At 42.6% G+C, this 25,037-nt stretch overlaps 1 long non-coding RNA gene across 1 annotated transcript in view; it reads right to left on the reverse strand.

Annotated features, from left to right (window-relative positions):
• Positions 1 to 239: 239 nt before the first annotated feature.
• LOC142907123 (uncharacterized) overlaps positions 240 to 25,037 on the reverse strand; it is a 72,923-nt gene continuing 48,125 nt past the window's right edge. The window contains exon 4 of the long non-coding RNA XR_012930812.1: positions 240 to 1,817. This is a non-coding gene — a long non-coding RNA (uncharacterized LOC142907123). The remainder of the gene's footprint in view (positions 1,818 to 25,037) is intronic.

Below are 25,037 nucleotides of genomic sequence, written 5' to 3' on the forward strand. Positions count from 1 at the left end.
AAGTGCTAAACATACACAAGAGTCGCGTTTTCTGAAACGTCTCTTGCGTCAATCCATGACGGATCCAGGTGAACCACTGGTGGAAATTATGTTTTCGCCTATTTCTTTGAAAAATACAAACGCATTTCTTAAAATGCGACAGGTTTTGCGTGTATGTATATGTGTGTTCCAGCGCTGTTCGCAAAGATCAAAGTAGAAAAGACGGCAAACGTGGACACGGAGATCATGTCGATGTATTTTGAAAGTGAGAGGAGGTCTGGTGGAGGAGACATCGCAATGATCGAGGAGGAGGATAAATATTGGGTGATTACCTTTGCAGACTCAACAGGTAACTGAAACACATCCTGCACATTCGATGATACACTAATTTAAATATTGTAATATTGTTTACATTTATTAGTTCATGTCAAGGCGAACAGTACAAAGACAATGCAAGTATCAGAGCATTTATAGCTCGGGTTGAGCAGCTTTATCATGGGATACATTTTTAAAATTGTCTTTGTACTGCTCGCCTTTTGGCATTCTCTAGTCTGACACTGGTAGTGAGACTAGGCCATAAATAAATCTATATATTATCATATATTATCAAAGTATGTTTGCATGCTCACCACAAGTTCGTGTGGTGAATGCAGGACTTGATTCCTTGCAAAATGTTTATATTTGGTGTTTCAACATCGAAACACCTGTTTTTTTTTCTTCCAGAAAGAGTAAAACACCTATTCTTATTTTTCATACTTTATCAGTCTGGCTTACTTTATCTTGATTTGTTACACGGATGATCCCTCTTAGCCAGTTTCCCGAACGAGTAGAGGATACTTAAAGAAGATCGCCGGTACGGTATTTTAGTTTGAGCAGCGCTCCAATTTATTGGCTAAACCGGGATAACATTTGGCATTGACAGGACATTTGTGTAAATGCTGCAAATAGAAATTCATGGAAATATAAATTATTCAATACATGTGTAGAAGAGTAGTCGGCAACGACTCGGAGACGGTTTGAAGGTTAAGGGCTTTCGCCGTAAGTTTTTTTAGGGTTATTTACAATACACAAGGGTGTAACAACTCCCAGGGGTTTGTGGTCCCGGGCGTTTGGGGTCCCGGGCTAGGTCCCACTAATTCCCGACACAGCCAGCTGCCCTGTGCTACCTCCTCTGTGCCGGCCGTGGGTTCATCCGACACGGCCGACCAAGGAGCGCAGCCACCTCCAGCCCTGGCGCTGTGCTCCTTCCTATCCCTACTCCCTCACTCCTGGCTCCCTGTTCCACCCTACTCCGAGCCCCGACTCCAGCAACGACCCCGCTTACGTCACACAGCGCTATGACGCCACGTTCCGTGATGTCATAGCACCGGACGGCATGCATGACGTCATGTCCCCATTTTACTCCTCTACATTACCCCCCCCCCACCCCGCCGTGAAAAAAAACAGCCGACCCGGCTGCAACCACCAAGCAAACGGGGCTCAACCCCGGACCGAAGGCCGAACAACTAAGAACATGCCTGGGCCTGAAGGCAAAACCAGCTGCTAGAATAACTCAACCTTAGGGCAGCACGGCCCCTCAGGCACAACAATAAAACAAAAACAAAGAGAGAGAGCCCGAGGGCATCTTCCACCCAACAGCGCCGAGCTGGCGCCGGGCCTGATGAATGGCCACAAGGGCCATCACCGGAGCCGCATCCCCCTCGAGCGGGTATGCGCCGCCGGCCCGCTTCCGCACGTGGCGTCCGCCGCCCATGCAAGCGGTCCGTTAGCGGGCGATGGGCTCACCGCCCTGGCCTCCGGTGGCCGAGGAGTCTCCGCTGGCCTTACTTGGGAGGGGCCTGGGGGCACACACACAGGGCGAACGTCGCCTCCGTCAACGAGACCCGGCCGGTCAGGCACGACGGACGCATCGCCCACCGGCCACTCCGGGAGTGGGGGTGGGTCCTCCAGGCTAGATGGTACATAACGCTTGAGCTGGGACGGGTGTACGCCGCCGCAATGCGGTCGTCGGACCTCCACGACCTCAATGGGGCCCTGCCAAGGGCGATGTAATTTGGGAGATGTGCCAATGGGAACCTGGGGGCAATGTAGCCACGCCTTTTGGCCCCCACCCATGGGAGACCCGCAGCCTGGTGTTTGGGCAGGCGCTCATTAGCCACCTGCCGGCTGGCGGAATTTTCGGAAGCGGCCTGCCGTGCCTCTCACAACCGGTCAAGCGTCACCTTCAAAGGGACCGGCTGGACCGGCCCTTCTTGGAAGACCCGATGTCCATCTGGACGATTGAGGAGGAGGAGGATAAATATTGGGTGATTACATTTGCAGATCCATCAGGTAACTGAGACGCGTCCTGCACATTCATAGTGATTTGGATACGCTAAGGTTAGTTTCAGTTTTCTAAAATGCATTTAAATACTTTGAGTGGTAGAGCGTTTACACTGTAACAGTACTACTATCGCTGGATAGACTCGGCTAACACTTGACAACAAAGGGAGATGGCTTAATCCTGCAATCCAACCATTGCTCACACATGTGTAATGGGTTCGATTGAGGCGCACGCTCGACTTGGAGGCAACACTATTTATTAACACATAACACATAACACCAACGTGAACACTATACATAAGGTGGTGACCACCTTCCAAATCTCACACACTCGGGGAACACTACACAGCGTGACCCAGGGCAGGTGACGGCTGCCTGGTCACGAACGACGATCAGAGACTTGAGGACTTCTCATGGCGTCTTCATCCCGGAGTAGAACAGCCCAGTTCCCCGTTCACACCCCGCTTCTAACCGCTCCAGCGTGGCCGGCTCTGCCCCAGGTCACGCCCCCCTTCTCAATTCTTCAGGAAGGTCCGGGTCCCCAACCACATGACACCCAAGCTTCCGGCTGGGGCCCCTGCCACCCCCCCCCCTTTATCCGGTCACGTATCCTGTTGGGTCCACGTGGAATGCCTCGGCCTGACACGATCCCCGTGACACCCGTACCGAGCCGACACGGTAGTGACATAATATGTCCCTACGCTCGTAAAGTCCCGATAGACTCATGACGTCATATGTCACTACACATGAATAGCCATTTCAAATCGAATTACGTCGTGAATTACATTCTAAAATAAATATTACGCTCCAAATTAAATTAATAACAAAACTACTTCATAATAACCGAATGGATCAACAGGTCACATTAACTCTGCCAGTATGATCTACCAATTTTAATAACATTGCTATGCTGGTGTTCAATGTGCTATTAATATTGACCCCCTTTTTTCCTCCTGATGACGATCGCTTGTGTTGTGAAACGCCGTAGTTTTTGTTTATTTTATTATTTTGAACCTATCTAAGTGACTTTGCCGAAAGACCCAAAGAATATGAATTCCTGCAGTCACGAAAGCTTTAAGTCAAGATATTAATATTAAACTTTTAAAGACGGTGGTCACTGCGTTGCGCGCTTTCAGATCTGCTTCTGTGGTCGTCTGGTCCGCTCTTCCTCAAAATATTCGGAAGCCACTGGAGCTATGAACTTTAAAATCTACTAAATTGAAAACTCATTGTTTTGAGAACTGCTTTTTGTGTTTAGTTTGTTGTCCTTCCCCTGCACGATTCACTATGTGCTTTTCGTGTTGAGTTTGTTGGCCTTCCCTTGCATGATTCGCTATGTACAGTTTCAAAGAAGTTCAAAATAAATACATACATGATCTATCGATTTTAATAACTTTGCCATGCCGATAATCAATGTGCTATTAACATTAGATTTTTTGTTTATTAGTGGCTGAACGGGTACTAAAGCAGAAGCACATCATCAAGGGCACTGAAGTAGTGTGTTCTGAATTCGTGGTCGTATCCGCAAAGCCAAAAGTGGAATCTCTGGACCCGTGGAGGGTTTTGCTCAGTGGCTTTGAAGGACCAGTGGACAAAGAAACTCTGAAAATGTTCATTGAAAACTGCAGTGCCACAGAGGAGTTCAACATGGATGACACTGACAATGAACATTATAAAATTGTAACTTTCTTCACTGAAATCGGTAAGTTAAACATTCTGCATTGAGAGAGTAATGTGCATGTGCATTGTGACCACTGATATGTTTGGGAATCATTTGAATTATTTTATTAGATATCAAGTCAAAAACGGAATCAAGGTTATACGTATGCATGCATTTTCTGTAAAACTTCCCAACAAGTATGGAAACGTAAGAATGGGTTTTACCCTTTTTTGCAAAAAGGTATCCCATAGATATAACTGCTCAACCAGAGCTATAAATGCTCTGATACTTGCATTGTAATTGTAGTGACATCGCTGGATGTCAACATGCTGGGTGCAGTGCTGGAATGCAGGAGGTCGGGGGTTCGATACCGACCCTGATGTCTGCTATATATTTGGAGTGTGCATGTTCTCCCCCATGGTTGTGTGGATTTTTTTCTCCGGGTTTTCAAGTTTTTCCCTCTGCATTGATATTATGTAGATTTTGCTGCTATAAATGTCAACATAGGCCACTTTGTTGAGCTCTCATTTGTTGCCAGGTCGCTTATGAAAAATAAATAATACCTCAGTTCTAAAGGAATGTGTTTTCAATATAGATTTAAAAGTATATAACTCCAGGAAGAGCATTCCAGACGGCCTCAAAAGCACATCTGAAAGCGTGCGATGTGGTGACCGTCTTTGTTCGATGGTTAGCCAAAAGCTCCTGCTGTGAGGATGACCAGAGTTCATGTGATGATGGTTTATGCTCCTGGACGACAGCACGGTATTGTGGTTCATTTGTGGCAAGCACTGTGTGATGATTGCCGAGGTTCTGAAAGAATAATGGACACGAGGGATTTGTGTTGAGGTGCAATTGAAAAATAAAGTGTACACACACATACAAGAAATGGAGAGTGACTCAGCATCCTTTAGCGCAATACCAACGGCAAAAATTTAATAGAATTAGTTAACCAAAGAAGGAGGGAGGGGCTGATAATTTCCGACCCAGGAATTCATCCTTATTTTTCCCGTAAGGTTTTTTTATTGTGGAACACAGTGTTGCCCAACATGGCATGTTCGGCGAGGTCTGCCTGTATTTCCTTGATTGGCTAAGCCTCACAATTGACACTGGTTACATTACGCTAAATACAATGCACACAAAAATTCTAGATTTGAAGCTTTCGTGACTGCAAGGATCCATACTCTTTGGTTCTATTCGGTAAAGTCACGTAGGTAAAAATAAAACAACAAAAAATCACGACGTTTCGGCCACAACACAAGTGGCCTTCATCAGGTGAAGGGACTGGACTGTCCAGAGGACAGCGTTGGAATGAAGACAGCAAGCCCAGGTCGCGTCCTTTAAGAGTATGGATCCTTGCAGTCACGAAAGCTTCAAATCTAGAATTGATAACCTCTATGGGGAGGGCTTTCACCTATCTGTTAGAGCTTTCAACAGACAACGGGACAAGAAGTCAAAGCTCATCGAGACGCTGACCTTCCTCAAAAGATGCCGCGACAAAAAGCTTAGAGGACGCGACCTGGGCTTGCCGTCTTCACTCCAACGCTGTCCTCTGGACAGTCGTCCCTTCACCTGATGAAGGCCACTTGTGTTGTGGCCGAAACGTCTTATCAGAGATTTGCCCACGAGGCAATTCAGATTTACAAACACAGACACAATTTCAACCGAGAGGATGGTTTCAAATTAAGCTATCATTTTAAAGATGTTCTAAGTCAAACCAAACATTAAACTAATTTTCAATGGTACAGTATATTTATTCAAGTAGTGGTATTACAAACTTTCACAGCAGCTTATTTGCCTTCACTCCAACATTATGTCAACTCCCCCCCCCCCCCACCGTGCCGGTCCAGTACATCATTTTATGCTAATTCCTTTGTCAAGGCGTTTTTTGTTTCCTCCCACACAGCTTAAAGGACGCGACCTGGGCTTGCTGTCTTCACTCCAATGCTGTCCTCTGGACGGTCCAGTCCCTTCACCTGATGAAGGCCAAACGTCGTGATTTTTTGTTGTTTTATTTTTACCTACGTGACTTTACCGAATAGAACCAAAGAGTACACACAAAAATTATTGGAGATCTGTAAACAATATTTATGTTGTACTCCCCCTTTCTGTTTCTCTGCAGACATACAGCGATTCATCAGCCGTTGTGAGACAAAGGCTCATAGAAAAATTAAGATCAAGGCAGTGCAACTTCCAGTCACGAAGATCGTACGGATTGAGAATCTGCCAGAGCAGGTTGCTGAGGAAGATCTCGAGACGCATTTTGATCGAAAACATGTCAAAGTGGAAAGGGTGGAAATTAGCACTGCAGACAGCACGGCAATGATATACTTGAGCAGTTTGCCAGGTAAACATACGTAGAAAAAAAAAACTCTTACCTTCATGCTTACTGTTGCATATTTACCGTAAAAACTGCTTCGTTATATACATTACGCAACTAAAAACATACAAAAGATCTGAAATAAAATGATGGCTTCTAATAGCAATCCGCTGGGGAGAAAAATGGTAAGAGCAATGAGTGAACCTGCCAGGTCAGGGATTGGAAACCTGCGGCCCTTTGGCCGCCCCTTATGGCTATTTGGATGCCTCCTTTTGGCTCTTTGGCTGCCCCTCCCCCGCTTGTGGCTGTTTGGCTGCCGACAACATGGGGCTCTTTAAGGACTGCCGCTTCATGGCGATATCTATTATGGACCACCGTCTCGTATTCACCACACAGTGCATTTCGGCTCTTGAAAATATTGACGGGATATTTTTATCGAATTCGAAAAAAACTTTTTTCTTGGTATTTTGGTTGCTGAACCTCCCTGGATTGTAAATTAGAGCCAAAACACCCTCCTTGTCTCCCTTCATGAGTGATAATCACTGATGCAAGCTGAAATAAAGTTGGACAACCAGCAATTTCCAGAATTTTTTAGCATAGTGCCGTTAAAAAGTTCACATATTTTACATATTTCAAACCTAAAATGTTATTAGATCTTAATCTAAGTTCTAATAATAGATACAGATAACCTGATTTAAAAAAATACGCAAAAACGTCATACTCTTTCAACATTTATTTATCCTCAAATGCTTCTCCATTCAATAACCATGTGTGAAAAAGTATGTGAACCTTTAGATTCAGTAACTGGCGACACCCCTTTGAGCAGCAAATGACTGCAACTAAGGGTTTTCTATAACTGTTTGTCAGTGTCAAATTGGATTTGAGGGATTTTGGCTCATTCTTTCTGACAAAACTCCTTCAACTCGGTGACATTTGAGGGTTGCCTTGCATGGACAGCTCACTTCAGGTCCTGCCACACAACATTTCGATGGGGTTTAGGTCCAGACTTTGACTAGGCCATTGTAAAATGTGGAATTTTTTTTCTGCAGCCATACTTCTGTAGATCTGTTTGTATGTTTAGGATCATTGTCGTGCTGCAAGACTCATTTTTGGTTCAGTGTCAACAGATAGCCTGACATTCTCTAGAATCTTCTGATACAATGCAGAATGTATGGTTGTTTCCAGGATGGCAAGTCCTGAGGCAGCAAAGCAGCTCCAAACCATCACATTCCCACCACCACGCTTGGCGATTGGGATGAGGTTCTTCTGTTCAAAAGCAGTGTTTGGTTTTCACCAAACATAACGTTTCTCATTGAGGCCAAAAAGTTATACATTTGACTCGTCTGTCCAGAGAACATTGTTCCAGAAGTCTTGTGGATCATCGATGTGCTCTTTGGCGAACTTCAGACAGGCAGCAAGGTTATTTTTGGAGAGCAGTGGTGTTCTCCTTGCTATCCTTCCATGAACACCATTCTTGGTAAATATTTTTTTCTGATAGTTGAGACATGAACACTCACATTAGCCATGGCAAGAGTGGCTTGCAGATCTTTGGATGTTTCTCTGGGGTGCTTTGTGACTTCCTTGATCATTTTCAGGTTTGTTCTTGGAGAGATTTTGGTAGGGCGACTGCTCCTGGCGAGAATTACTGTGGCCTTGAACTTTCACCATTTGTTGAATATTTGTCTAACAGTGGATTGGTGGAGCCTCAAATCCTTAGAAATGGTATTTTAACCCTGACTGATGAGCATACATTTTCTGAGGTCCTCAAGAGGTTTAATTTGTTTTCACACACCTGTATGATGAAGACCAAACTCAAAACATTTCGGATCGTTAAATAGGGTGGGGCTTCTCAAACTTACCCATAAAGATCTACCTAATTATTTAAACACCAGATTCCAATTATTCCTTTGAGTTAATGAAACCAGGGGTTCACTTACTTTTTCACATACCCTGAACCTCAATAATTGTTTAATTGATACATCATTTTGTTACAAAATACATGGAATTGGTGAATATAAACCCTATTGGATATTTAAGAAAATACCAGTTGATTGAAGAAGGCTATCATGTGAAATCTGTGGAATTTCCTTAATTATCATTGGGGTTCACAAACTTTTTTCTTGGAACTGTGTATATCTATTATGTTGAAAATGTAATGTGTTTACAATAACATGCACGATTGCTTCACACGTCAAATATCTTCCCCAGTAAGACTTTTATGAAGGCATTTTATGAATGTAAAAACCAATTTGGCTTTGACCAATATTTTTCTGATAACAATTTAATTAACTTGGAATTCCGATGTTGGTCTTGGGTTTGTATAATTCAAAAGCGTGAGATGTTTATGTTGATGACATAGACACCGATTGCTGATATACTGTACGTTTATAAATATTGCAATTCTAACGATTACAGATGCATGTTTCACTGTTAATACAGATGTCGAAAAGGTCCTCAAGATAAAATGGCGTTACAAAAATAGATCATTACTCGTCCATCGCTACTATCAGAAGTACGCGTTGGCGGTGGTCCCATGGGATGGAGAAGGAATGAAGCTACCGGATGCTCAGTCTCTCAAAGTAGACGCACACGTGATGGAATTTGTTGTGAAGCATCCAGGCGAATTTAAGGAACATTTGAAGCAGAATAAAGCAACTTTTCATTGGCCCACCCAAGGCTCGAAGGAACTTTTAACAATCGAACCAGACATGCCTGAAAGTGAATTGCATTACGTTGTGCAAAAAAAATGGCCAAAAACTATACAGGAAGAAATGAAAACATTTTTCGATAAATATTCCCACTCATCTGAGAAAGTGGATTCACGGATATTTGACAATTTGGCATCAAGACTTCTCAAAGACCAAAAGGACACAGTTGAGATTACTTTGGACAGGTTAAATAATCAATTAGATATTGTCGGTCTAAAATCAGAAGTCAACATTGTGATGGAACAACTCTCTGCTTTACAAGAGGATCTTATGTTTGAGTTAAAAAAAGACAAAACAATAAGCAAATGCAACTAGTTGTGAAACAAAGACAATTTGATTTGATAAAACAGAATTATTTTTACAAACGCGTGGGGCAAAAATTCCCAGATGTGAAGATACAGCTGGACTTGGGAAAGAGAGCGGTGGTTCTAGAAGGGCCTAAAGATGACTGTGCAGAAATGTATAACAAGCTTGTCGAGCTGACGATGCAGTTTTCTGAGAAGTTTTGGGAGGCTTCTCCAAAACGTAAATCTTTCCTCCTTCGCATGAACCATGACGATTTCGTTCAAAATACATTCATTAAACAGGGAATAGAGGCCACTATTGGAGAACTGGGAGGTGATATCGTAGTTATTGGTGCAAGTGATGAAGATCTGATAGCAGCAGTTAGAGCTCTTGAGCATGCAATTACAGAAACTGTCGTCAAATTTGAACATAATTTTGACATAAAGCAACACTACACAGATTGGGAATATTTCATGGAAAGTCTGAATAACAGTTGCAATGTTTCCCTTCCTGGAGCAGATGATATATCGTTCGAAATACATTGTGATAAGCAGGAGGGGAAGGAAGCAGTCATTGTAGGGTTAAAAGGTGTCACTGATGACGTGAGGGAAAAAATTAAACAATTCATTTCTGATTACTCAATAGAAACTGTGTTTATACCGTTACGGTCAAAGGGGGTCCAGAATTACGTTGAGAAATTCTGTGATGTATCCAATCAACTACCAGCTATTACTAAGATAAACAAAGAAGAACGCGATCAAACGATTGGCTACATGGTTACTCTGAAGGTGAAAGACAAAGATGAAGTTATCAAATATTTTGAAGGCCTTTCTACGAGCATTATGTCGAAAAGGAAGTGCATTAAAAAACCTGGAGGTGCTAAATTTTTACACGAAAGGGGCACAATATTTCTGGACAGCTTGGAGGTGACACACAAGGCCATCATTATTCTAGACCCACCTGAAGACCAGCAACAGCAGCAGCAGAGATCCCAGGCTAAGGTTCTACACAAGACGTATATGAATGGAATAGCAGTATCCGTACAGAAAGGGGAAATGCAACGTCAACGTGTGGCCGTCATGGTCAATGCCGTGGACACGCATCTGAAGAGTGTTGGTTGCCTATCTAAGACGCTGGTGGACGTGGGTGGCCAGATCATTCAGACCGAGAGAGATAACAAGGTGGTCTCAAACAGAGGGCCCTTTCGCATGGGAGACGCAGTACTTACTGGTGCTGGAGCACTGCCTTGTAAGTTCCTGATCAACGTGGTCGGCGTCAAATGGGATGATGATCAGCCACCAACTCCCCAATTGAACGCCTTGAAAAATTCAGTGGTTCGAAGTCTTGAGATCGCCGTGCAAAACAAATGCAAATCCATCGCCATCCCTGCCCTTAGCTCCGAGGCACACTTTGGTTTCCCGCTGCCTTTATGCTGTCAAACAATTATGATGGCAGTCAAGGAATTTTGTGACAGCCACGCGCGGAAGGAAACTTCCATGACCGACATCCAGCTGACTACCACAGATGATGATACGACGATGGCCATGACGCAATATTTAAGAGTCTATCTCGGTGAGGAGAATCCACGTTCATTTGGTAGCAGTTTATTCTTCACTACTGAGAATGAAGAACGAGTACGAGAAGAACCTTACTATGAAGCTAAAGCAAAGCCCCGTGACTTCCCTTACAGTGTAAAGGAAAACACGTCATTTCGTTATGAGTCCTTACAACGCAAAAAAAATACGGTGAGAACTATGGTCACATGTCATTAATTAATTAAAAAAAAGCGTCCCATAGACTCTTACTCATATTATTAATGCTGCATGGTGAAGATAAATGAACTTAGTATTTAGCAAACTTATATTACTGTTACGTTTACAAAGGGATCACACCAAGGCTTTTGAGATGAATTTACTTACGGTATATATTTTCTAAATGTTCATGCACTATTAATTAATGCATCATTTGTATTATATACAGCTATTAGCTTTACTAAACGGCTTCGCCCGAGACTTGGATTCTTGTCTTGGATTACTTTTATATTCCCTTATATTTTCCTGAAAAACCCTGAAAAAATGTGATTCTTGCTAGAAAGAAAAAAGCCACAACAAATACATTTACCTAAATCGAATGTTTTTGCACTCAAGGAACTTCAACCCTAACTCACTTACACGTAAGGTCGATTTTGGCAACTCGGGAAGGGAATGACGCGGCGAGCTTAAAATATTCGCGTTCACTTAGAAATTCCAGACAGCATAAGCTGTGCAAATTTCATGACGTCAGAGCTCAGCGTTCGAGAGTTTTTGCTGCTTCACACAAACAAACAGATGTATTTTCCGCTTTATATTTAAGATAGCAGTTGTACCCGTTCTTCGCACGGACATGTATTGAAACTTCGAGAAGCCAATGGCTTCATTGGTCAGGAGCGAAGCGCCACCTAAAATCTCCCGGCACGCTGTTAACAGCTCTAGAACTACGGCGCGCGAAGAGCCATATGGTAGGGGTAAGCATTGCAGAGCGCTTAACTCGTGTCTTGCGGGTTGATGCCACACACTTCATGGTCATCCCCCCCCCCCCCCAAAAAAAATATACAAAGTAGATATTTATACTTTTTACATTGTGTACAGTATGGAACCTATCCACATGCCAAATTTCAAGTTTGTAGTATGTTGGGAAGTATGCTAAACATGTCGAACAGACACATATCCACACATTTCCCTTATATATAGCTAATGCTAAGCAAGCACAAGAACAGCCGCCATTTTCCATGAAGTGGTAGAAACGTCACCACAGCTGTTCCAGGCGAATTGTACTCTCAGGCCACGTGACGTTTCCAAGACTCACTGACAGGTCACAGGACAGACCCAGGTGCCATGGATTGACTGACAGAGATGAGTGGCAGATACACCATTTGTGCCACTTCCTGTCCCAACTTTCTGCAAGTTGGCAGAGTAAGGATCTTGACACCGCTGGTACCAGTCTTTGGCAAGTCCGCTCAGCTCCACATCCTCCTGTACCGCATCAGTTAATCTATTCTCCAGCCCGTGCCATGCCCATATATCCCCCTTACCTGCCAGAGGAGCTCACCGATGGGACTGAGTGAGCATCAATCACCAGATCATCAGCATACATAACATTATTGACCAATAGTAAGCCATCCCTCGACCACACCCAGACATCGATCAGCCTACCATTGTATCTGTACCAGATGGAGATTCTTCCGGTACAGCCATGGAAGGCTTCTCGAAGTGCATGGTCGAAAAGGATGTGAAATAATGTAGGAGCCAGAAGACATCCCTGTTGTATCCCAATGTGAACAGGGAATGGCTCGTAGCTTTACCCGGGTCTGCCCACCATCATGAAGGGTTTTAATGATTGTGATCAGATAATCAGGGACTCTAAAATCACAAAGAACAAATCAGAGCCTGAGCCTATTGATGGCATCATAGGCCTTGACCATAGAATATGGCGTCTGTATAGGACCGCCCTGATCTGACAACACATTTGGGATTCACAAGCCTCTCCTCAGTGTGCCTGGCAAGGTGATATTGAATAATTCTTGCAAGACCCTTTCCTGGTGCAATGAGGAGGGAGATGCCGCAGTAGTTGTTAAAGTCTGTGCAATCTCCCTTCTAAAAGATGGGAACCGCCAGGGCATCGTTCCAATCCTGTGGAACCCATCCAGTGGTCCAGACTATTATTATGATGTAGTATAGGGCAGACTGCACACTAATGCCACACTCCCTCAGCAGTTTTCTTGGGAGATCATCTCTGTTCGGCACTTTTCCTGGTCTCAGACACTGGATTCCCTTCTGTACATCCTCAACAGATGGCACTTCAGCCAGTCACTCACTGGGGGTGACTACATTTTCCAATATTGAAATACCGCAGCCGAACAGGGTCATCCCCACCTTGCGCCATGATGTTTTCTGGGTTTAGGGATTTCCTCTCCCCCAAGACTTCACGGAAATGTTCTGTAAACCTACAAGCCTGTTTCTGGAGGTCGGAGACTGGAGCACCGTTCTTTCCCCTAAGAATGGTGATGGGTGTGCCACTGCAAGTTACTTTTTTGATGGAATTATAGACTGATATTATATAGTGATTTGTGATTGCTGGTTATTGAGGCACATTCTATCTCCTCAACAGACCATGGTCATCACTCATCCTTGCGTCACCGCACCGCTTTCCTAACCTCCGATGTGGGAAGCTGCAGATGGTGGGAGTGGGCCTGTTACTTTTTCTCAGTTATCCGGAACACCTCCTCCGTCAGCCAGGGTCTATGGGGGGGTTTGGACCATGCACCCAAAGAAGCCATTGCAGCTGCATGAACCACAGTCCTAAACCTCGTCCATTTACCCTCAGCATCAGGAGGAGGGGGGGGCGATGTCAACCCCTGCTGCAACCAATGATGAAATTCTTGCTTGCAAATTTCATCAGCTAGCTGAGACCAGGCCACTGTGGGTTTGAATGGGGTTCTAGATGGACACCCACCACTGGAATGGAAGAATGGCAGATGCACCTTACAGATGAAAAGGCGATGGTCAGTGGGCAGTTGAGCTCTATGGTAGATCGTGGTGTCAAGGACATGGACCCGCTTCCACTGTTCCATCACTAAATCATGCAGATGTATTTTGCTTGGACCAGGCATGCATCCATGATGATGCGCCGATGCCGGAACATGCTCACAATGCATACACGGACAGCTAGCAAACACATGACACACCCTTACATACGTATTGTAACCACTTCCTTAAATAGTTATTTATTTGCGTAATATTACATTGCATCTTTCTCTTTTAACAGATTGAAGAAGATTATTCAAAGGTAGGCACAAAGATGCAATTTGACCCCAATGTTTATGAAACAAAGTCTGGTCTGAGAGTGCAACTTGCCAAAGGGAATCTGGAAAATGAAGTGGTAAGTAACAGTTTCCTGTAGTGTGCTTCATTAACACGCATGTGTTATGTGCTACTTCATGACAACTTTGAAGATACCTCAGTTACATAACTGTACGTATATATGTTTAACTTCTTTTGCACCGTACGTTGCTGTGATAATCGGAGGTGCAGAGGAAGAACAAACTAATCACAAAAAGCATGCATAAGTAAATTAGTTTTCAATCGAAATGTAAAAGTCTGCAGCTCCAGTGGCTTCCTAATAATCGGAAGAAAGAGCGTTCCAGACGGCCACATAAATGCAGTGACCGTCTTTAAATGTACAGTAGGGGCACGGGTACCAGTGAGTTACATCAACAAACAATAAGTAAAACAATATAACAGCGAACGATAAGCAAGTCGCTAAAAATTAATATAAACTATAAAATACAAATTGTACATCATCACGATCCATGGGCAGATAGCCATAATGTGTCCACTGCACATTTCATGATTTGTGCCACATCTTGCTGGCACCAATCTCTTTTGTCGTCGTCAAGCCATTCTATATTAGGTCTTCCTCTTTTTCTGGTTCTTTCCGTTTTTCAGAACACACTTTTAATTTTCATGTTGTTTATCTTAAATGTGTCCAAATAGTGCCAATTTCCTTTTAAAATTGCACACAAGTACATAATTTCATGCCGATACGTCAACACCAAATACAAGCTTGGGGAAAGGCAGAAAACCAACGACATCAAGTCCCGGACCACACCAAGACAACAACAGTCCTAGACTATGGCCTCACGCTGCACACCACTGTCCCGACGCTGATGCTGAACTCCAGGTCAATTCCCCAGGCCCGTACTTCATTAACTATTTTCAGTTACAAGATGTCCTCCGGTTTTTCCCTCCACATTTAGAATCGACATCACACGTTTCAGTGTATTTGGCTACTATACATTTTAACATCATAAGCCATTGAACGATCATTTGTGATAGCCAGGTCGCTTTTGAAAAAGAGCTATATAGCTCAGTGGGGACTTACCTGGTAAAATAAAAATTGTATTATCGTAATAGCAGTACTCTAGTCACTGTGAGACCACGCGCCTCAACATCACATGGCCCGATCCACAAGCTTGTTTTTTCATATCTAATTGTATACTCATCGATAGAGCACTTTCACTCAGGGTGCTTTGTAACTTAGTTTACAAAGCGATGACACAGAATGGAGGGATGTAATTGATAGGGGGCGTGCTACAAGGTTTGAGGAATAAGTGACCAATAGAGGGATCCTTAGGGGGTCATGAAAGGGCTATAGGGGAGGGACGGGAAGGAGTGGAAGGGGCCAGGGGAGGGAAGAGAACAGGCGACAGAGAAGAGGTGAGGCCATTTGTTAATAACGTTCAAGGAACGTATTACGGTATCCCCTCGTTATTCGCGAACTTGCTATCCGCGATTTTGGCTATCAGCGATTTGCATCTGGAACTCTACACGATTTCCTGCATCGAAATCGAGAAAGTGATGAGAGATATAGTGATGAGATCAAGGTAAGTTCATTTATAAACTATGATTTAATGCTTTAAGATGTATTCGTATTGACTTTATGTTTATTATAACCAATTATTTGTTTGTTATGATGCTTTTCATTTATTTAATATCTTCTTTATGAATGTATTTACGGTCATTGATTACGAAGATAGGTCTTCAATGGCCAAATCATTATCCGCCAAATTTGCTTTTCACGAGCATCTCCGGAACGTATCCCTCGCGACATAATGAAGAAACACTGTTAATCTTATTACACCTTCATTTGTGCTGGTTTTTGTTGCTTACTGCTTGCTATGTTGGGCTCATGTTACTGTATTCAGCAACTGTGACACTGAAGCTCTGATACACATTCCTTTATTCGTAAGTGAACTGTGCATGTTCCTAACAGGCGGACGTGATCGTGAACACTGTCTCCAATGACCTCGACCTGTCCAAAGGAGCCGTTTCTGGCGCCCTCCTCAAGAAGGCTGGGCCACTCTTGCAAACTCTTACCAATGAGATTTCTCAAAATAAGTCGGCGCTAGATGGAGATACCATAGCGGTCAAAATAAACAAATGCAACCTGTCTTGCAAGGAGGTCTACCACACAGTCTGCTGTAAATGGAACGCACAGGGCAAAAAGGTAAATTCTTGACATCGGTGACCATGTATGTAATAAAACACTTCGACGACGAACGCTGACTGGCAACTTTCTTTATTTCTATGTTGGCTGTACAGCTCCGCGCTCCTTCACGGGGAGTCACCACTCTCTATCTCTTCTGCGCGGGCGTGTGTTGACTCCCTCCCGCGCACGGCTCTCTCACTCTCTCCGTTCTTGCGCATCGCTGGCTGGCGGCAAGCAAAGGATTCGATCCTCGAGCTCCCACGTGGCCGCTGGCGTGCCGAGAGGACGAGACGCAGTCCCACTTCCAGGCTTCCCACACTGACCCCGAGCCTCTTTCTGCTTCCCCTTATATCCCTCTCACGTGGAGCCAGGCCCCGCCTCTAGCCACGCCCCCTCTAGAACCTTCCCAATAGTCCCCACGCGCACCCTTGAGCTCCGCCCATGAACTTTGGCCCAGATGAACCCACCTATCCTGATTGGCTTATGACTGATGCAGAGGAGCCTATCCAGCCGGACGGCGTCCGTCGGTGTACTCTCTCATTACAACCACACGAACTGCATGCAGTGCAAAATGTTCATGTTTTTGTTAGCTCGCCATAACAAGATGTTTCATGTTAACTGAATGAAATATGGTCTTACGTGGATGATGGCTGTGTTCTTGAAAATCGCCGCAATTCCCTAAATCCGCCGTCCGCAAACCAAATGAGAAAATCGAAAAAAACTCAATGGGGTTTGGTTCATAATACGACACCCTGTGTCAATCCAACACATTGCACAGGACTTATATTGAATGTAAGATAGGATTCATATTTTCTAGTGTTAAATGTAACTTGTGAATGTATAGGATAAACAAAATTAACGTAGTGTACAGTACACGTATTCGTGTACAGTATTGTACACAAACAGGAAGAAAAATGGTGCAGCTGAAACTCACTGCCTTCTCACTGGAGGCTGGGAACATCACGTTACCTGGGACCTATACAGTGATTTTTCAGAAGCGACCTGGCCAGAAATGATAGCTCAACAAAGTGGCTTGTTACGTGGAAATTTAGAGCAGCAAAATACTCGAAATGCTTGTTGTCGATTCTAAATGTGGAGGGGAAAACCGGAGGACCCGGAGAAAAATCCATGCGACCACGGGGAGAGAGAGACACAAACTCCAAAAATACATTAGTCGTCAGGGTTGGCATCGAACCTACAGCCTCCTGAATACCGGGTGAGGTAGTAAACATCTAGCCACCTTGGCGATGATGGTGCGTGTGTTTTTTCCATGGCATCGTCATCGAGAGCAGTGCACTTACGAGTCGTGCAGGAATCTCATGGTCAACCGCGAATGGTCGAGCCACATATGCCACACGATTGGTGAATTCTGCCTCAACAAGTTTGGTGCAAGACCGCAAAATGGCGAGATAACTAAACCCACGAGAGGGAAGGATTTGCTGTATGTATTCAACATGGCCACTTGTTATCACAGCCAAAGTATGTTTGTGTCACTTAACATATACTTTCTCAGATTCTAGAGCAAATCCTGTCAAGTTGCCTTAAGAAGGCCGATGCATCGAACTATAACACCATGGCCATTCCAGCCATCGGCACGGGCAACTTGAATTTTCCAAGAGACGTCACAGCCGGAACATTTTTTGACGAAATCAAACGCTTCAGTAAACGCAATCCAAAGTCGACGCTGAAGGAAATCAGAATCGTGGTGTACGGACAGGACGCAGACACCTTCAAAGTAAGCGCACAATCCACAGTTACATTCTTGCAATATGCAGGCCAATTTAATTTTAAACGTAGGCTCTCACGACCAATATAATGATTCTTAACTTTTTTTGCTTAAGTAATTTAATTGAGGTTTTTTTTGGGTTAGATCGTAAATATATAAATGTGTCGTTAAATCCGCCACCACCCAACAGTCAATTAGTAAGGTTTGTCACGTAAACAGAACGTGACAATTAGTTACTACTTCAGCACACCAGTGTATTGGAGAGAAAACCTACTTCAACATTTATAATTCGAGCACCGTGACATTTCGCCGGTAATTACAACAACCAGCTTCATCAGGCGATAGCCAAAATTGTGAATAAATCCTTCTCCTGTCTCGGTCTTTATGACACATTTATATTTACGCGATCTAACAAAAAAAAACCTCTATCATGGATAACATTGGTCGTGAAAGCCTACTGTTAAACTGAGTATTTTTAAAATATTTCAGAAGCCCTCCTCCACCCGACACAGCCAATGAATAAAAGTGTCACGTGAATTAAACATTCCAATGCATTACTGCTTCAACAGCACACCACCAGTGTGTTGAAGAGTACTCTCGAAGCATTAACATTGACTAATGACGTTTTGCTAGAAATTGCAACCAGCCTCGCTTTGTTAACAGGAGCTCAGACTTCGAGTTCGAGATCTGAAATTTTAATGTTGTGATACTACTCTCCAATACACACCGCTGTGCTGAAGCAGTCATACATTTGGCAAGTTTGATTCACGTGACACTTTAATTATTAATTGGCTGCGTTGGGTGGTGGAGAGTTCACGACACCAGTTTACATGACCTAACCCCAAAAAAACGTATCATTCGTAGACCAAGCTCTGTATATTTTCCCACTGGAGCCACGTAATAAAACTGCCCTTTGTGGGTGGGCAACATGATGTATGCATATATGTTGAATGTCATTCGTTCCGTACGTATCTAATCGGAGGTGTGGGGGATGGACAACAAACTAAACACAAACATCAGTGGTAATTAAATGAGTTTTCAATCTTTATTTAAAAGTGCATAGCTCAGATGGCTTCCTCAATATCGGAAGAAATCCCAGACGGCTGCAGAAACGCATCTGAAAGCACCAGTGACCGTCTTTGTTCGATGGTTAGTCAAAAGCCGCTGCTGCGAATACTGAAAAGTTGCGATGGCAACGATTCCAGCTATTGTCCAGACAATGCGGAAATTAACCTTATTGCAGGACCCCGGGGTCCCGAATAAACGGAAGTCAAAATCGTAATTAATGAATTTATGGCGACTCTGTCCCACCTCGCACATAAACGCTGTGACCCACCAGAAATCAATCTTCTCGTTCTTCACCGAGCACCCATCGTAGCCAAAATGGTCAGTCATAAACAAACACAACTTTGAAACTTTGATTAGCGCATCATGTAGAGCTCGTCGAGAGGAATAGATTGCCGTATCGTTCACCTTCGACAAACATAAAATGACGTCGCAACGCAGTTTATGTGGGAGCCGGGGGCTTATGGGACCCCGGGGTCCTGCCATAAGGTTCAAATGTTAACGAGAGAAAGTTGGATAGGATAGGAATTGCACAATGAAAATAGGACCACTCACAATATGTTGGTGATTGAAGCAAACTGAAAATAATCCATTGTTTTTCCTCATTATATATATCTTGCTGACTCAAGGAGCATAAACCATCATCAAGCAAACTCCAGTCATCCTCACAGCACTAGTGGCTTTTGGCTGACCATGGAACAAAGATGGTGGTCACTGCATCGCGTGCTTTCAGATGCGCTTCTGCGACCATCTGGAATGCTCTTCCTTCTGATAGTAGGAAACCACTGGAGCTATTCACTTTTAGTCATCTAGATTGAAAACTAATTTCTTTAGAACTGCTTTTTGTGGTTAGTTTGTTGTCCTTCCCCCCCACCTTCGATTAGCATGGTTGGCTACGTACGGTGCAAAAGAAGTTCAACATACATTCGTACATATTAACCCGGTTTCTCATTATTTATTCTCGGCAATTTTAGGTCGTGTCGGCTATTTTACCATGTTGGGGAGTGAGGGCTGGTAAAATGGAAGGATTGGTTTGGAGTAGGACCGGTCCAGATTTCATTCACTACTGATGCTATCAGTGACTGGGAATCGAAATCAGATCGCCGGGTTCATAGAGCAGTGCCCTTTGTTGTCCTCTTCATCCGATCCCGTTCTGAAATAGCAAGTTACACAATGGATGGGTGACCCTCTCACCGCTGAATCTCGGAACGCGCAAGCCGTTCAACGTCAATTTTATTTACAGAAGCATAGTGCCGTTGTTTATATGAAGACATTGTTACTCACGACAGAGAACTGTAGTGACACAACCGCCACACTTTACGATAGCTGGCGCCAAACTGGTGCCACATGCCCTCTCAAATGGGCTTATGTGAGCCTCAGTATTGATGAAGTTATTTTTTTTGTTAGTTTTTCTGCCAAAAAGGGTTAAGCTTGACCAACATAAAGCGACTTTTTACAGTGACACCAAGGTGATTTTCATCTTATTTTCACGAGTTAGAATCAGCGAATGGGTCTTCCATACGATGTGTGTTTTTTTTTTTCACTGCACATTCCTACACACCCAGGCTTTTGATGCAGAGCTACAAAAGAGAAAGGACAAAAAGACAATGAAGCCAATGTCAAAATCCTTGGACGAACCCAGAATGAAAGGGCAGGAAGAAAGCCAACCACAGACATCCCAAAGCTATGAGGATGGTGAGTATGGTATTCACCTCGTTATTCATGAACTCGCTATCCGCGATTCTGGCTGTCCATGAATCAATCGCATCTGGAACTCTACATGACTACTGCATCGAGAGCAGGAGAGAAATAGGAAGTGATGAGAGATAAAGTGATCAGATAAAGTGATGAGAGATAAAGTGATCAGATAAAGAAATGAGAGAGATATGTAAATGTCGTGTTTTTTTAATCTAATTTATGGATTTATTTCAGGTAATTCATTGAAAATGATAGGTTTCCATACGCCAATATCGTTATCCACAACATCTGATATTCACGAACATCACCGGAAAGTATCCCTCGTGAATAACGCGGGAACACTCGGTTTCAGCTCGCCTCTTCACAAGGCCGTGCACTGTGATGTTGGGGCAACGATTTAATGAATGAAGGAGTGGTCATGCGTATGTAAGGGTACACTTAAAATCAACAAGGAACGATTGGTAACACATGCTGCATTACCTATCGTGATTTCTGCACGGTCCAATAACCTTGCCTCGAACACACCAAATTATATTATAGCCGTGGATCGGGTGACCGAATATCAATTAGTCAATCTTTATTTTATGGACCGATATTGCCCTCAATAAAGCAGGCATCAGTGAACAAAAGACAATTCTACTTGAAAGAAAAGTAAATCATAATCAAGCTGAGATGACTAGGCATGAGGTTGCCAAAATTATTGAGGACAGCAAATTGGCAAAAACAAATATTAACTTCACTGAAGCAAAAGCCTTAAGAGAATTGAGAGCAAATAAAGATATCCAAAACCTTGCTGCTGATGAAGAACGATTAACTGTTGTGATGCCCCGTAAGGACTATGATAATAAAATAAAAGATTTACTCGATGAAGGTACCTACCTTGAAATTAAATGAGACCCAACCAACACCTTGGAATGTAAAACAACGGATATCATTGCCAAGTCATCAATTCCCAAGGAAGAGGAATACCTGATCAAACCAGGGCATCAAAACCACCAAGACTTTATGGGCTACCAAAAATTGACAAACCATGTCCCATTAAGATCCATAGTTAGGACAATAGGCTCTGCCACATACAAACTAGCACAATACGTAACTAAACTAATACAGCCCTACATCGGTAGAACCTCTTCATTAATCAAAAACTCTGAATATCTAAATATTATTAAAGATATGAAGCTTAACCCTCATGATATTCTACTAAGTTTTGATGTGACTTGCTCACGAGGGTTCCGGTCAACAAGTCAATTACATTACTCGACACTGGTAATGAACAAAGGATTAGCCAAAGATATCCCAAGACTAGCTGAACACTGTCTAAAGAACACCTACTTCTTGTGGCAAGGTGACTTCTCCTGTGATAGCGAATTTGTATATGGAAGATATTTAAACAAAATAAATAGCTGCACTTATGGCAAATGCTATGTTGGGCAAACAGGACTAATGATCAACACGAGACTAAAAGAACAAAGAAATATTAAATGCTCCCAAATATAACTGTCAACAGTAGTAGAAAATGTGTGCCAACAAGGACACTCACTTTATTTAAATGTTGAAGTTCTGTGCAAAATTAGCTGCTACTGGCCAAGACTAACTAGAGAATCTATCGGAATTGAAAGAAATTAAAATAATTTTAACTGTTCGGATATCAAACTGACTTGGTGGTGCATGGAAACCAATCATGAAATTATACATTGTTTAAATGCATGCCTATACAGGCCACCATACTTCAATAGAGATTACCGTTGGTACGGCTATTTTAATACACACAATGTACAGGAAGGACAAGATCAATGGGCTTGCATAATGTACATTGTGACTCAAGAGCGCAGAAGTATGGTCACTAAATCTACGCCTCTACATATGGAATGAAACAGGTGGACTTCCACACAAATCTGGCTGTTGCCTGATGAAGCTAGTTGGACTTACTGGCGAAACATCATACGCAGATTGCAAATGTTGTGGCTTGGCTCTCCAACACACCGGTCTCCTGTACTAGTGACGAATTGGCATGTTCTGTTTACGTGACAAACCTTACTAGTTGGCTGTATCGGGTGGTGGGCTGGTTTAATGACACATTTATATATTCACGCGATCTAACCCCAAAACCTCTATTATGGATGATTTTGGTTCGTGTTAATCTAAACATTTAAATATGACATGACAAAAACATTAAACATTAATATTTGGAATGTGTAAGGGTGATAAAACAACAAAAAAAAACGCAATGCTGGATATGAGCAAGTGGAAGTTATGAGGCTGAGTGGGATGAACTGAACTGGTCATTTTACATGAGATTTTATTACATGTTCTTACCCAGATGGAGGTCACTGAAAATGTCGTAACAAAAACCTTCTTACATTCATTCTAAACTGTTTATAATGAAGGGTTTTGGGTTAGATCGTGTAAATATAAATGTGTCATTAACCCACCAACAACCTGACACAGCCAATTATTGAGATTTGTCACGTAAACAAAAATTGACAATTAGTTACTAGTACAGCACACCGAGTGTGTGTTGGAGAATAAATCAACAACATTAAGTGATTCGCTAAAAATGTATGAAGCTGGTTGTTGTAATTACCAGCGAAACGTCGTTTATTCAGATTGTAAATGTTGTGTGTTTACTTTTCAACACAACCGGTTAGCGCTGAAGTATTAAGGAATTGGTACGTTTTGTTCACGTAGCAACCCTTACTAATTGACTATGTTGGGTGGTGGTGTGTTAACGACACATTTATATTTACATGATCTAACTGAAAACAAACATTTATTATGAAAAATATTCGTCGCAAAAGCATACTACTGCGTGTTTAAATCCTAAGCTGGTTGATGTTGTACTTCCAGGTTTTTATGCAAATTTTCGAGAGACTGGACTAGGATCATTGCAGATGGATTTTGGGAAAGTGGAGGTGCTCATAACACAAGGGAACATAGTCAAGGAGAACACGGAAGCTATCATCAATGTTACAGACAGCAAATTTGCTGCAGAAACAGGTACACTTGTGGAAATTGATTGACGGACTGAGCTATTTAAATGTACCACACAATACATTCTCTTTGCATTTGACAGTCTGAAGGAATACAGAAAACACCAAGGCCCTGATTGGGAATACTTAATGATTGTACTACGTTCATTAAAAGTCTGAACTTTGCCAATGATCAAATTATTTTGCATTGCTTTGTAGATCAAGTGGCTTATGTAGGCCAGGTAATATTTAATTTTGGTGAGCTTTTCAGTAGACTTACAGTATTCACAATGGACAGGTGTGATAATCTTCGTGGATCTTTCTGAAATTCCAACAAATTGCTTTACTTTTTAAATGATTCATGAACAAATTCGATCTCGGCTGTTTAACGGCCAAAATTACAATATGAATGATGAATTTTGTTAGAACGAGTACGTACATGTTGAACTTTTTTTTACACCGTACGTAGCCATTTATCGTGCAAGTTATATTTAGCAGTAGAATATATTAATCATATCTTACATTCACAATAATTCCTGTTTAATGGTTGTTTTGACTAAGGCTATCTTTACGAACGGTGAACCAAACTCCATTGAGTTTTTCCAATTTGCGGATTGCGCCAATTTTCAAGAACATAACCCCTGTGATGGGCGAGAGTGTGGTGTGCATCGTAGTAAACTATTTGAAATTGAAATTAATGTCTGAGTTCAAGTTTTTTAGTCTTTGAAAGGAGCACTGAAATAAAGAGAAGTATAGGTCAGACACCTGTTGTATGTCGATTATGAAAATTTTTATGAAAATAATACAAATTAAATGAATTTTGGAAAAATGTGTAATTATCCGAAATTATGTTAATTGATGTAATTAAGCGCATAAATTATGCTAATTCAAGAGGTAATCGTATTAACTTACGCGAGTGGGTGTGATTATGCTAATGCTAGCCGTTATGATAATTAGGCCCCGCCTCGCTGACGAGGGTCGGGTTATCAATCGGAATAAGACAATTAATCGTATGAAGTTATGACAGTGTGATGCGAGTATGCCAGAGTAAGCTCCGCTTTATTGTTTAGGTCCGTATTAACGCTCGGTAATACAATTATTCTCGCTTTAACATTTACTGAGTGTATTAGTGTGTTTATGTCAGGTCTCCAAATTCAGATCTCAACGGAGAATACAGTTCTCATAAATAAGATTATTATGCATTAAATTCCGGAGAGAAACACGCAACTACTTCTGCGTTAATCAATTGTATTTCCTAACTAAACCTTAACTCTAGAAGATG

This window comes from Petromyzon marinus, chromosome 75 (assembly GCF_048934315.1).
Source record: "Petromyzon marinus isolate PM22_M1 ecotype Great Lakes invasive population chromosome 75, UKy_Petmar_22M1.pri1.0, whole genome shotgun sequence".
NCBI classification, from domain to species: Eukaryota; Metazoa; Chordata; class Hyperoartia; order Petromyzontiformes; family Petromyzontidae; genus Petromyzon; species Petromyzon marinus.